The sequence below is a fragment of the Papaver somniferum genome, chromosome 2 (assembly GCF_003573695.1).
Source record: "Papaver somniferum cultivar HN1 chromosome 2, ASM357369v1, whole genome shotgun sequence".
In the NCBI taxonomy this organism is placed as follows: domain Eukaryota; kingdom Viridiplantae; phylum Streptophyta; class Magnoliopsida; order Ranunculales; family Papaveraceae; genus Papaver; species Papaver somniferum.
The window spans coordinates 214,927,733-214,938,956 of record NC_039359.1 but is presented as its reverse complement, the minus strand read 5'-3'; the positions used below and the strand labels follow the sequence as shown (position 1 = coordinate 214,938,956).

General features: G+C 35.1%; 1 long non-coding RNA gene across 4 annotated transcripts; it reads left to right on the top strand.

Moving 5' to 3' along the window:
- Nucleotides 1–754: 754 nt before the first annotated feature.
- LOC113350477 lies at nucleotides 755–4,548 on the top strand. 4 transcript variants are annotated; one of them, XR_003360873.1, is made up of 6 exons: nucleotides 755–1,062; nucleotides 1,283–1,984; nucleotides 2,663–2,814; nucleotides 3,298–3,734; nucleotides 3,835–3,920; nucleotides 4,311–4,548. It is a non-coding gene; the product is annotated as an uncharacterized LOC113350477 (long non-coding RNA). The 4 variants fall into 4 exon arrangements; XR_003360872.1 differs by having other exon boundaries at nucleotides 1,192–1,984; XR_003360874.1 differs by having other exon boundaries at nucleotides 755–1,984; nucleotides 3,501–3,734.
- The last annotated feature ends 6,676 nt before the right edge of the window (nucleotides 4,549–11,224 follow it).

Below are 11,224 nucleotides of genomic sequence, written 5' to 3'. Positions count from 1 at the left end.
GGGTAATCATCCAATAAACCAAGACTTCCAGGGGGAGTGAACAGAAATCGATGGATAGAGAATTTCGCAATGCCTCTATCTCGCAATCAGCTTCCATCAGAGATACTAGAGGCGCTAAACGAATGCAGGATGGATCATGCATCAATTCTGGAGATTTACAATCAAAGATGGCTACAAGAATCGAGGAGGATTCAGATGATCAATGTGAGGTGGGGGCTAGCCCTAATAGGCCGCACGGTCCTTGTTAATCTTTGCCTGGAATTGTTGGGGGTTAGGGAATGACCCAACAGTTCAAACATTAAAATCATTCCTGAGATGTTCAAAACCTGAAATAGTGTTCTTATCTGAAACAAAGCTTTCTGAATCAGCTTCTTTTCCTCTCACTAGTGGAAAAATGGCTATTTGCGGCACAAGGAAATGACACACACCAGATGACGAGATACCGCCTCACATCGAACGCGTCGTTCATTGAAGTCAAGTTGTCGTTGTGATTGGACTTTAGTTGACTTCTACAACAACACAAGTGTGTTTGTCTCTGACTAAAGTCAAGTTGTCGTAGTAGCTTGACTTTGGTTGACTTTTAGAACGTCACATAGGGTAGTATCATTTCACTGGCGAATTTTTGTGGCTAGGATTAACTTCTTTGTCAGAACGGCTGAGATGAAGCAAGTACTTCGTTATTGTCGAGAGTAATAGTTTTTTTATTAGTATTTGTTTCATCTTTATCTTTCATCCATCTCTCTCTTCGCTCATTTCACTCTCTCTCACTTCAGCTATCTTCCAAACACCACAGCCGAGAAAACTCTTCTCTGAAATCCGCCATTATCAAAACCATATTTTTTTTTGCCTTTGTTTCTGTTCTATTCTCCCAAACTCTTCATAACCGGAGCTCCAAAGAAAAACTGAAAAGCCATTTTCTTCTTCATCTCTTCAATCCATCTGCTAAAAGACTGTCTCTTCTCTATCTAGTATCATTCCAGATCTAAAAAATTTGTCTGAAGAAAATTTCTCTGAAAATAAATTTATGTGAAAGCAAATTTGTCTGAGAGAATACTCGACCGTGTAAGTCTATTTCACTATATTTTCTTAGGTTTTGGTTCCATGTTATGGTAGATTGATATGTGCAGGATTTGGTTTCATCTTTTTGTTCTAATTTCTTTAGATTGATAGTCTCTTTTTGTTATATTGCAGCTGGAAGGTTAAACCGAGAACTATTTTAAGTGAAAAACTAATGTATGGTTTCATCTTTTTGTCTTAGTTTTATCTTTTGGGTTAATTTTAGGTCACACTAAACTCAACAAGTTACAGAGTCTAAACAGCTTCCTTTGCCTTCCAAGTCTCAAATTAAGACGACTATTGGCCGGTTCTTCATTTTGAAACTTCAAATTCGTAAGTTAAAGGTTCATCATTTAAAGTTTAAACTACCACTTGTTAGTAAGTTTTTCTCTCTATTTTGCTTCTTATCCAAACTAAAACCTTTAATATCTATAGAGATGATCATGTGTAGTGTTTCTCAAAGGGATTACCATACGATTATAGAGATGGTCATGTGTAGTTACTTTACATGGATTATTATTCATGGACTCGTGGTTATGTATAAATTTGAAACACCTAACAGAAATGTACAATGCCCACACACTGTTTGATAAAATAACTTAAAGAAGTACCTACAAATTGATTATACTTTTAGGATTTTCAAGAGGTTTTGTTTTTTGGGTTTTGTTTATCTACGATCCTAGGGTAATGTCCTCATAATATGTTCTTTATTCTTGATGGAGTGTGCTTGTACTGTGTAATTGATGGATGATGGATTGAAGGTAAGGTGTCAAACATTTTTTACTGGATATGGATGAAATGCAAGTTGTTTTCTGTTAATTCTTGACTCCATATTTCATAATACGGAAGTGGGTAGAGACTTTGGAGGAAACTTCAGTCACGAGCCTGCGTACATTGGGCGATCTTGGTTCCAAGATGTATGTGCAAGGTGAGTTGTATGTTTTGGTCCACCCCTCTTTTTAAAAATCTTCCAGTTGCTTTTCACATGATAAAATGGCGTAATGAGAAAAATCTTGGTTGATCATTTTGTTTGTCATGTTAACCATTACATGTACAGTAGTTGGGTACTAATTATTTAATCTAGAATTAGTCCATATTATAAGGATGCATCATAAGTACGGTAGCTGCGCACTAATTATTGATGTTATGAGTCTTTTAAAAATTTTACCAAAAATTCGTCTTTTTAGGTGACAAGTACTAAAGAGTAAAGAATATAGGGCCGGGTATGCATAGTTTACATTCTTAGCAAGATTATTGTGGGTTAAAAGATGTCTTTAAGAATGTATACTGGGAGGGTGGAATGTCTGCGCTATATCGAGGTGTAGGTATGTGTGTATCAAGAGTATGTAAATGTCAGTTCAGGAATTATAGGAAAGCCTCATTGTTTCTGCATAAGACGATCTGATTACGTTGATATATCAGATGTATGTTGGTTCATTTCTTGTCGGTATGGATGCAGTTCATTGGGTTATAAAGTTAGAGTTAAAAGTCTTTCTCAGACCAATCTTGATCTAACCAGCTTATTTTTGGTTCATAAAAACTTGTATAATATCTGAAATTTTGTGGTGTAAATTTTTGATGGGTTCTCTTGTTCGTGTGACTGCAGAGTTGTCCTTCAAGGTCCTGGGCCTCTCTATGGACATGCAATGGACTTGGTCGGTCAAAGTTTTCTTGTTGCTGTTAGTGGCAAGATGGTGAATCCAATATGCAACAACTCTTGTCTGCGTTGTGGTTTGAGTCATGCAGATAATCTTGCAGGTAAAAAATATTCTTGAATGCATAATCTGACAGGTCCTATATTTAGAAACCTATTCAGCAATTCTTAGGTCCTTTCATGCTCCATTAGGGTACTGCACCATAAGACTGGTTTCTCAAAGCATCATATGTGATGGGCCACCGTGGATTACTCTTTTTACATGATTTTTCAGCTCTTGAACTTTGAATCCTTTAAATCATCGTGTCTACGTGTTTTAATTAGTAACTGTTGAATCTTTTCCTACACTATCACCAGCATTTATGTCTACTTGTATTACTAATATGACGAGCAGCGACCAAAGGTACAAATAAGGATGCTTGCAAAAATGTTTGCTTACAGGTCATACTAAATTCTGTATTTATTAAACGAACATGTTGGCTTACAGGTCATACTAAATTCAAAGAGTCTTTCAACTGTATTAACAGTGACTACTTTTTTGGTACTAGATATACTCACTGATACCAATTACTACTTTTGATGTGTAGGCTTCTCTTACAGTGGCCTCAGTAAAAGCTTGCCTAGGTTGTAGAACGCTGAACAAGGATCCAGACCATATGGCTTCGTTTAGTTTCGCTTACTTTTTCATATTGTTTTTTTTAATATTCTGTATCTCTGGTTTATATCTATAGTTATCTGCATTTGGTACTGGATAGATTCACTGATACCAGTTACTACTTTTGTTGTGTAGGCTTCTGTTACACGGGCCTCAGTAAAAGCTTTCCTAGGTTGTAGAACGCTGAACAAGGATCCGGACTCTATGGCTTCGCTTAATTTCGCTTACTTGTTCATATTATTTTCTTCTCAGGGTATCTGCTCTCTATGTTACAGAGTTTCAACTTTCAACGGTTAATGAAATTTTAACCTTGCTTAAACACAAGAAGGGATGCTTTACAGAGACTGATCATGTTCCACTAGTTGGAAGGTAAATTTCATATCACTGTTTACTTCCACTATGTGTTGCCTTATTATAAGTGGTATCAAATTCAGTCAGCCTCTAACTTCTCATTGTGTTTCCTATGTAGATGGATGGTATCGATGAATCTGTACTAGATCGTCTCTCCATGGATTTGTGATGCTGTCCTCAAGCATTGGGAACTTGTCAATAGTTGTGAGTATTGGTATCCTTTTGTGGTTTATTTCTATGGATGCAGATAAAATAGCATAGTAAACTGTAAGACTCTAAGTGGGTGTGTAAAGCTAGTAGTTTCTGCACACCGGGGTGTTTGCGAAATCTGCTAAGGTTTAAGTTTTATGTTCTACTTGCTGTGCATTTTGTGTATCCACGATGATTCACTTAAGCATTTCAATACTTTAGCTATTGTTGGTAAAATGCGAGGATAGCTCGGATTATTAGAACGATAAGGAGACAGAGCTGTTTGTGGTCATGAATTTACTTTTGTGCTATTATTCAAATTTCTTCATAGTATATTCACTTTTCAGTGCTTTTTTCAAAGTTGTTTTATACTTCAGTGATTTTGGCACCTTTTGTTTGTTGTAGGTTTGCTGTTCTTGAATTGTTGGCTCAGTTCGTCATCTGGCAGGATCTCGTTTTGCTGGTTTACAATTATCCTTATGAACCTTAGAACTTAAATATATGTCTTGTATGAATTCAGGCCTTTTGTTTGTTTTCTTTTGTGATTCCGAATCTAAGTGTAAACTGAATTCAGTTATGAATTGTGTAACAAAATACAACGGTTTTTATTTATAACCATTTGAGTTTATAAATCCAAGTTTTATTTCAGGTAATTTGAGCTTTAATTTACCCCAGGGCTACTGTCAGCCAAATCTGATCTGGGATTTAGCTGAATCAGCTGAATATCAGATTTTTTTTTTATATTATAAAACTACTATGACGCTATCCAGGTGTCATACCTATTTGAAAGTATCGCAATTCTGAGTCAACTTGATAGTGTCGTTCCAGAAAAAGACATTGAATCTACGGCACTTTCAGCAGCACCTGTATAGTGTCGTATATAACACTAATACCACGCTTTCCAACTATCTTAAAACGACTTTTTTCCACTAGTGTCTTATTCGTCGATTTGGTTTCTCGAATCATTGTATTGTGCCTGTGGTTGGTCGCAGTGATGGCATATGGTTAATTTGGAGGGATGATACTGATGCTGAGGTTATATCTTTTTCCAAAAATCTTATACATCTTCAGATTAAGCAAGCTGGCCCTTATCCTTCTTGGAATTTGTTTTGTGTTTATGGTCCACCTAATAGATTGGACAGAGCTCAATTTTGGAAGAGCTTATCCATCTACTCTCAACATGTAGCTGGTCCAAAATGCTACATAGGAGATTTCAATGCAGTTTCTTCGTTGAGAGAAAAACATGGAGGTGTCCCGACAAGCCCATGTGAAGATGGCGAAAGAAGGGGAAAAATTTTATGGAAAATGAACTGCGCGAAGTATAAAACATTCCCGAAAGAACTTGGCGAAGTAAAATGAGCTGTATCCCATTAGGGTTAGTTGGCTTATAAATAGAGGTCCTTGGACAAGGCACGAGGGATCAGATTTTGGATGGAGAAAAGACCTTAGGATTTCCTTGTGTTCAAAATCTTGTATTTTATTTCCTTAGAATTCATCAATAAAAATTTCTTGGTTCATATTATTTTACCATGTCTTAAATCTTAATTGTTTTTCTTTTTGGTTGTACGTACTACTGGTTTTCCAGTAGTTACAATATGTCTCTGTGCTTGATCATACATATCCAACCCTGCCTCACTAATGATGAATTCCTCATGTCTAAGTGTCCTGTATTTCTCTCAAATAAAAAAAGTTGGTCTACTTTACCCTTTTCTCTATCAGTAAGTCGACCCTACTAACCACCGCCACCACCACCACTAAAAACATTATACCGTTGTTACTATTTGGCTTCCCAATCTTATCTCTATTTGCATGCTGTCTGCACTAGACAATCAAACAGAGTCACAGACAGTCAACTCGTCCAAGTTTGAAGGGTCACGACATATGCATTTCCAAGATGATATACAGTACTAACAGAGAAATCAATAAATAACTTGGTCAGATACACATAAAGAGATTAAAAGGCATTTATCAATCAGGCGTTGTTAGTTAATTAATTATGCCTTCTAAGTTCTAATAAGGTCTTCACCGTTAATTTCGTTAATTATCATGTTAATTAATCATATTTATCCTGTGTAGAGAATGCTTCATTATAGCTTATGATTATGCGTTAGAAGTGATTACATATGCATATTGTCGTGTCCACCAAGGAACGAATAACCAAAAGCCTACTCATTATCATGTCGACCATCAATCAAAAGCCTAATCAGTAATCAGGTAAATTGAGAAAAACAATGTTTAATGATTCGAATTAATGACTAAAAAGGAAAAGTATTTTTGTATTAAATAGGCAAGTGTGCTTGGCTTCACATATCTGAGGACACGTGCATGATGAGGAATATGTATATGCACCCCCTGATAGAAAGAAAAAGTTTTAGTGCAAAAGAAAGAAAACGCAAATTTGTTCTTTGGTTGCATATTGAGTCAACTAAGGGGAGCCTGAACATACAATTAGAAATGGAATCGTAAAAGTCAATCGACAAATTGGTTCCGACAAACAAAAGCTTATTAGGTACGGCGTAAAACAAAATTATAAGCGTATTTGATTTGTTAATTGAACTTTGATTAAATATATACAAAGAAAAGAGAACCATTGAATTGTATGTACCAATGAAGGCAAACAATGGTGCATGCCCATACATTTGGGCTTTGATTTCTTTATATAATGCAACAATATGGATTCAAAGTTTAGGACAGTTGGTCCGGTTTGTCATATGTGCATTTTTCATGTCTTTGTTTTGCGTAGAGATAAGAAATTTCACTGCCAAAAGGGCTGAGAAGATATACGAAATTACAAATAGATGTAGCTTTTCCCAAGTGCTTAAAACACTTTAGATATTTGTATGTTGGTGCCCAACTTTACATATTATGTGTAGAGATATAAATGGTCATGAGTGGGATATAACCCGTTTCAAATATGACCGTATATTGATGACTTCTGACTAACCTGCTTGTAATCGTAGACTAGCTAAGCTTCTTTATCAGGGGTCCCCTGCCTAGGTTTATATTTGGAGAGGTGCGCGCATGGCTCTCTCCGCAATGTAGGCCACTGGGTTCAATGAGTCAAACCACATGAAACCTGACTAAGTTAATTACCCGATTAAGCTATGGTGATGTATGATCATTAATTTCATTATAATGACCGTAAATTATGCCAACTATTTCTTTTTAACGTAAATGGATCATTTGTTCAAATATTTTTAAAACATGGTTCAAATGGACGAGTAAAAATTATCATGGTGAAACGTACACCAAAAGAATAATAAGGATGAAACTGGATTCATCCTGATTTAAACTTAAAAAATAACAAGGATGAAACTGGATGCATCCTAATGTAAATTAAAAATAAGAAAAAATATTTGAAAATGGGTAGGATGAAATTGTTTACATCCTGACTATTTTTACATTTTTGTCTATTTAAACAGTATCAAAATCTAAATGTCCTTTTCACCTAAGAATTGTTGATTTTGGTCTTTTTAACCAATTTTGTGTTCTTTTAATGTATTTTTCTTCTTGGCCGAGCAAAAAAATAAAATAAAAAGTTATGCCAACTAGCATCGATCAAATTATGATATTATCTTGATCATCATTCATCAACTATATCTTCTTTTATTCCACTCCCTATAATGCTAGAGACTTTATTTTCAAAAGAGCACTCAGATCAGAGATCAGAGATCAGATCAGTCCGTTACTACTGGAAAAGAAACAAGAAATGTGGATGCTGTCACTAATGATGTCAATGAAGATCAAAAGAAAGAAAGAAAGAAAGAAGGAATAAAAAAACATCTAATAAATTTAAACCCTACCATATACTATTTGAACTCTATCTCTTCTGGGAACCCTTTTGACCCTTGAGCATATTACACAGTTGGATGCATGTGTAAAGTACATATGGCATGTAGCCAATTGGGTGCGTCACACTTGTCGCTCTAGGGCAGTCTATGGCTATACGCCAAAAGATTGAAGAATTTTTGTTGGGGTGCTAGTGGCAGTGAGTGGTCGGATGGATATATGTGGATCTTGATGAAGAATACGTATTTGTTCCAAGATAGTCTCCAAATGCATGAAAAATGAGGAAGGATTATCGGGAAATAAATAAAGAAAATAAAGTTATGGATGAACCGCATCGACCACATTTGTAAGATATATAATTTAAGAAAAGAAAATATATGATCTATTAATCTAAAGTTGTCACGGATATGCTGAATTAATCAGAAGAAAAAGGGAATTCCCTGACTCACCACTTACTTGAGTCACTTACTATTAGCACAAAATCTCTCGCGGGAGGCAAAGAATTCAAACTCTACACTTCTCGAAATGAAAAACTCGTTTGGAAAATGCTAAGTCCACCTGAAGCGCAAATGTTAATTAATAACGGAAAATGGTTCATTTGTTTAAATATTTTTAAATCACATGTTAAATGGACGAGTAAAAATAGTTTAGGTGAAATGACAAAAAAAAAGAAAAATAGTAAGGATGAAACTGATTTCATCCTATCTTAAATTTAAAAAATAGTAAGGCTGAAACTGGATATTTTCTGTGTAAATTAAAAATAAAAAAAAATATTTGAAAATGGACAAGATGAAACTGGTTACATCCTGTCTATTTTTACATTTTTGTGCATTTTAAAAGTATCAAAATCTAACTGTCTATTTCACTCAGGAATTGTTAATTTTGGTCTTTTTAACCAATTTTGTGAATTAATAACTGGTTGTTACTTGATAAGATTTGGGCGACTATTTGATCAGTATGTAGTGTTTTGGGAAAACTTCCTTCCTGTGTAAGAGAAAATAATTTATATTCCACAGGGAATTCGTTTTTCTATCCTGCAACAAAACTTAGTTCACAAGGTTAATGAGAAAGGTACATATCCGCCAGAAATAGAACTCTTTTGGTCTTGCGAATACTGGCGATATTGAATTATAAACCAATTGGGATATATGTAATAACACAAAATAGGGTTATTTGAAAACAAAATTCAAAACCCCTTATCCATAGCCTCCTGGTTAACTAGTACTAATCTTATGAATTGGTTGAATTAGTAATGTTAGATTAAATTTGTTTAATAAACATTTTAGTTGTTATTTTTGTTGATTTAACTTATGAGGTTTGGTAGAAATCTTTTTCTGGAAAACTTTTGGGTTTTGAGAATTGGTACCGAAATGAATTACTTTAGTCAAATATTTCTCAAAATGGAATTAAACGGGTTTTTTCTAGTTTAATTTTTATAATTATAGAAGCAATTAGCATTTTCAGAATTTCCAGGCATGAAAAGTCTTTCATGGTCGACTGCATGACAATATATCGACCAAGCATGGTCCTCATGATCGTATAATAAGAAAATGACGATTTTTAATAGTCAATTAAATGTCGTCTTGTTGTGTTTATTTCAACTACGTCAACTAACTATTACCAGACGTCGTCACGGTTCTAGTTTCAAAAACATGATGACTAAAGCCAAAAATGGACACAAAAAGATTGGTTTTTTGGCAGTTGTTGGTCGTCAGGGTCGAAAGTGTATCAAAGTGACGACTATAACCTAGTCGGAAAGTTGGCTTTGAAAACCCTGACGACTAATCACAAAATGGAACATGGGTAAAATAAGTTTTTGACAATATTAGTCGGCATGACTTAGATTTTCATAACCTAGCAACTAATCGTATCCGTCAACTAGTCGTCAAGGTTTGGGATGAATATCATGACGACCATGTCAGAAATGAAAATTCGTCACGATATTCATCCCAAGAAGATGACGACCAAAATAAAATTTAAAAGGTTGTAAAGGTCGATGAAGAGATGCTTTAACGACTATATAACTGCAAATCAACAATTTCAATTTTTCAAACCTCATTTGACATTCAAACAACAAAATAACATACTGGTGTTAGGTTGAGAATGAGAATAGGTTCATTTAATATTGATAAAAACAAGAGGCTAGTTTTAATCGACGAGTTTTGCTTGAGATTTAATAATGGAGAGGGAGAAGAAAGCGGTGGAAAATGAGAAGTAGTTATTATTAGGTTGGGAAGAAGAATGACCGGTTTTGAGATTGGGAAGAAAAAGAATTTGGTGAAGGTAGTTAGGTAATTTTACTCCATTTGGACACCCCTTAGCCTTTCAACTAAGTCCACTTCAATTCTTGAATACCCCAACTAGTTTGGGTATACCCCAATCCGGCCAGTGAGAGCTTGTTTTTTATATTTTCCTAGAATTTTTTTCTTCTTCTTGGTACCAAGCCTTGAACCCATGACCCTCTGATAGGTGTGGACTAGGAAACTAAATCATGTATCTGTACCACTAGGGCCAAGGAGGACATAAGAGATGTCGTTTCTAGTCTATCTGTTTCTATTTATATATATGGAAAGTTAAGAAATCATCATATAATAATTGAGAAATTGCAATAGAAAAGAAAAAAGGGGGGTTTGTGATGATTTTGAAATCTTTTCTACTAGGTAATCTATTATCCTTATGCATGAAAATAATAAATTCGGTCATTGTGGTCGGACTCTATTATGGATTTCTGACCACATTCTCCATAGGGCCCTCTTATCTCTTCCTTCTCCGAACTCGGGTTATGGAAGAAGGAACCGAGAAAGAGGTATCAGCAACAACGGGTTTTATTACGGGACAACTCATGATGTTCATATCGATCTATTATGCGCCTCTCCATCTAGCATTGGGTAGACCTCATACAATAACTGTCCTATTTCTACCGTATCTTTTGTTTCATTTCTTTTGGAACAACCACAAAGACGTTTTTGATTATGGATCTACTACCAGAAACTCAATGCGTAATCTCAGCATTCAATGTGTATTCCTGAATAATCTCATTTTTTAACTATTCAACCATTTCATTTTACCGAGGCGTTGGTTATATTTGCCTAGAATGGTTCACCCCAACTTTGATCTTATGTTAAACCAAATGAACCCAAATTCTAAGACGCTTCTAATGGTCTTTGAAGTCTAAATTATGAAATATTATGCTTTAAATTGATGGAGAATCGCAAAAGAAAATCCTCCAAAACTTTAGACCCGAGCTTGACATAGACCGAAACAGGATTGAGGGAGCAGTCAATTACTTCCACTTCTTAACTGGCGTTCAAACCATATTATTTCTTAATTTTACGAATTATTCTTTTAGATTTGTTTCCCTTGTTTCCCTGAATAAAACTTTGCTGGTCTTGTTTAGGATTTTAATTGGTCGGTGACTGACCCTGGAACCTGAGGTTTAAACTCCAAAGGTCTAGTTTTTCTTCCCCTCAAGATTGCTATTACGGGTGAGATAAAAACATCATTCGCACTTCTGGAACCATACACCATTA